Source organism: Peromyscus californicus, unplaced genomic scaffold (assembly GCF_007827085.1).
Source record: "Peromyscus californicus insignis strain IS unplaced genomic scaffold, ASM782708v3 Scaffold_2__1_contigs__length_46816999, whole genome shotgun sequence".
NCBI lineage: Eukaryota > Metazoa > Chordata > Mammalia > Rodentia > Cricetidae > Peromyscus > Peromyscus californicus.
In genome coordinates, this window is record NW_026294540.1 from 24,160,893 (window position 1) to 24,164,771 (window position 3,879).

General features: G+C 40.3%; 1 non-coding gene across 1 annotated transcript; it reads right to left on the reverse strand.

The window, feature by feature from the left end:
* Positions 1–2,563: 2,563 nt before the first annotated feature.
* On the reverse strand, positions 2,564–2,667 carry LOC128121138 (U6 spliceosomal RNA). The gene has a single exon (XR_008222083.1). It is a non-coding gene; the product is annotated as a U6 spliceosomal RNA (small nuclear RNA).
* Positions 2,668–3,879: the final 1,212 nt, after the last annotated feature.

Below are 3,879 nucleotides of genomic sequence, written 5' to 3' on the forward strand. Positions count from 1 at the left end.
CTTTCTTATACAGCCCAGGACCTAACTATTGACTAATTGCCTAGACAATCTGTCCTGAGCATTTATCCCCTGAAAGTATCGTTTTTGACTGGATCATTTAATTCTCAAGCTGCCTTCGATGGGATGGGAAAGCCATTTGACTTGCAAAGCTGATTACAAATTATTTTCTGATTACAGATTTATTTTGTTGGTGACAAAACGCTTCCCGCTAATTGCTAAAATAATCTTGGAGGCACTTGCCTCCGAACACCTCATTTATTAACTCACTGTAGTTTCTCCCTCATCCATGTTTTCATCCTTTTTTTATTTATTTATTTTAAACACCTATTTACAGGATCATTAATCTTCATCAATATCTCTAGGGCCCTTGAGAAACAACTGGTCTGGGCTATAAGAAAATCAGGAAGTTAGTAAAGGGCCTGGGATGGGGCGTGGGGGTGTGTGTCTTCCAACAGAAAGGAGGTAGAACATACAGTGATGTAAAGAGGGAAGAGGGAGCCGGGCGGTGGTGGCGCACGCCTTTAATCCCAGCACTTGGGAAACAATGCCAGGCAGATCTCTGTGAGTTCGAGGCCAGCCTGGTCTACAGAGTGAGATCCAGGACAGGCACCAAAACTACACAGAGAAACTCTGTCTCGAAAAACCAAAAAGGAGGAGGAGGAGGAGGAGGAGGAGGAGGAGGAGGAGGAGGAGGAGGAGGAGAAGAAGAAGAAGAAGAAGAAGAAGAAGAAGAAGAAGAAGAAGAAGAAGAAGAAGAAAAAGAAGAAGAAGAAGAAGAAGAAGAAGAAGAAGAAGAAGAAGAAGAAGAAGAAGAAGAAGAAGAAGAAGAAGAAGAAGAAGAAGAAGAAGTAGATCATGGAATGGGATAGTTTAAATGGGGTGAGGAGAGAGAGGAAAGAATACATGGAACACAATAAGTAGCACTAAACACCTTTAGAAAAAGTCATATGGGGACCTACTGCTAGAGAAGTTTCCTAAAATATATACTTACATGTGTAAAAAAGAGTTCAAATTGGATTACCCTATAACAGAGCAACAATGCCTCTACCAGACACCACAGGTAAACAAATTAAACCACAGGTAAACAAATTTAAAAGCCCAGAGAGGTGAATGAGTTACCTCTATTACACTCATTGGCCACAGGGTTCCGTAGATTCCCAAACAGACTATTGTTGATACTATTGGCTACCCTCCAGAACATTATAGTATGACCCTATTGCTAAAGATGCCACATACTTGAATCATAAAACATAGAGAAATAAAGCTAGTACTTGATCCATACTGGCTAGCTTTTATAGTGCTGGAAGGTGCTGTGCACACTGCTAGAGGAGAAAAGTGATCATCACTCTCACTCAGTGTGAACCCTATGAGCTACAGTAATAACTAGTCTGGTAAGATATGCCCACTGATACACTGGGAGCACAAATGTTATGGGACTAACTGCACACTTTCTGATAGGATTTAAGGACTGCTCCATAAGATCGAACCCATACTTGGCATCATTAATGGGGCCGAAAACCTATACCCAGATAGGTCATAGACCCTAAGGAAGAAGCTACCACTAAATGATTCTGCGAAATGATCATAGTATTAAACAAACTCCTCATGACTTACTGGTATATCCATGTATTAGTGCTTCTCTCAGCCCTCATCAAAAAAGCTTATTCTTGTAGTAAACAGCAACTAACATGGAAACCGACAACTGGCCAACCCACAAAGAACAAGAGGCTCTGGAGTACTCAGCTTTAAATGGGACATCACTTTTCTTAGCAAAGAAAATACTTTATAAACAGGCAAAAGTGATGAAATAACATTAAATCTGATGTCACTGGAAAAAAACAGACTGTTCAAAAAATTAGAATCAGCATAAACTAAAATCTATAACTAAAAAACACTAAAATTTTAGTTATATTTTAATACAATGAACTTACTCCATGATCTTTGTTCCAAAAAAATTGAATCATGTTTAAAGTGTTGCTAAGAATACAATTCCTTTTTTAATTGAAAATAGTTTTTTTCATACACTATATTCTGATTAGTTTCCCCTCCCCCAAGTCCTTCCAGTTCCCTGCCCCCAATTGCCCCTCCTATTCACATCCACACCCTTCCTGTCTCTCCTTAGAAAACAAACAGGCATCTAAGGAATAATAAGAAAAGTTAAAAAGATAAAATAAAAACAAATCAAAATAGGACAAAACAAACAGAAGAAAAAGAGCCAAAGAAAAAACACAAGGAACACATATAGACACAGAGACACATACATTCATGCACACAAGAACCCCATACATTTATGCACACAAGAACACACACACAAAAAAAAAGTAGAAGCCATAATAAATACACAAAGGACCTGGAAGGTGAAAAAATAAAATACCCTGATAAAACATTATGAGACAAAGAACCTCCAAAGATGCCATTTCGTTTATTTTGTGTTGACCATCTACTGTTGGGCATGGGGGCCTACCCTTAAGAGTAGTTTGTTTCCCCAGTGAAACTCCCTTGGCAAAAGCTAAGTTTTCATTTGCAAGTGGCTATCAATTGAAGTTAACTTCTGGATTAGGGAAAAGTTACGGAATCCTTCATGAATTTGGGTGTCATCCTTTCACTGGGGCCATGCTAATCTTCTCTGTATTTGTTCCAATTTTAGTATATATGCTGCCAAAGTAATCAGTAAATGGTGCATGTGTTAGTTAGGGTTTTATTGCTGTGTGAGACACCATGATCACAGCAACTCTTATAAAGGAACATATTTAATTGGCCTGGCTTACAGTTCAGAGGCTTAGTCCATTTTCATCAAGGCAGTGTGCAAGCAGACATGATGCTGGAGAAGGAGCTCAGAGTCCTACATGTTGATCCTCAGGAATAGAAAGTGAACTGAGTGTCATGCTGAGTGTAGCTTGAGCAAAGGAGACCTTAAACCCACCCCCAGAGTGACACACTTCCTCCAATAAGACCACACCTGCTCCAAACAAAGCCACACCTCCTAATAGTGCCACTCCCTCTGAGCTTATGGGGACCCATCCCATTCCAACTACTACAGTACACTTATATCATATCCTCCTCCCAAGTTCAGGTGTCATTGTCATGGGAGAGGGGACAGAAAGACTGTAAGAACCAGAGGTAGTGAATGACTACACAGAAGCAGCATTTTCCAGGCACAACAGGGCAGTTGCACATATGAAATCACGGTGGTTGTGACGGTGCACACAAGACCTGTGCAAGCTCAAGGCAGACAAAGACTCACAGAGAGAGCAGGTGGGTGTGAAGTTTCACTCTTAACTAAGGCGCTACTGGTAATTGATAGTCCTTAAGAGAGGGGCTTTTTTCTTTAAGAGTGTGACCCCTGCTAGATCAACCACACTCCAGGGTCTGGCCCCACGTCCAAGAGTACTGGGCAATGCAAATTGGACTCGGTGAGTTTTTAAAACAAAACAAGAGAATATGGGGTTCTGTAGCTAAGAAAGTGGAGGTAGATCAGAGAGGCGTAGTTGAAGGGGGATGTAAACATGATCAAAATACATTTATGAAATCTCAAAGAATTAATAAAAAGAAAAAATTTAAAAACGTGGAATGAGTGAGCTGGTTCAGGATGGTGAGACAGTAAGATCCCAACTTGAGGTCAGCCTGGGTTACATAGTATGTTGTGGGATAATATTTTTGTACACTGTGAAGATAGGTCTTTGCCAAGGCACTTTCTGATTGGTTTAATAAAGTGCTTGAACGGTCAATAGCTAGGCAGGAGAGGATAAGTGGGATTTCTGGAGAGAGAAAGGAAGAGGAGGAGGAATCTAGGATTTCACCAGCAGACTCAGAGTAACTCCGATATGTCATATGGAGGAGAGGTAACCAAGCCATATGGCAGAATGTAGATTTAAAAAA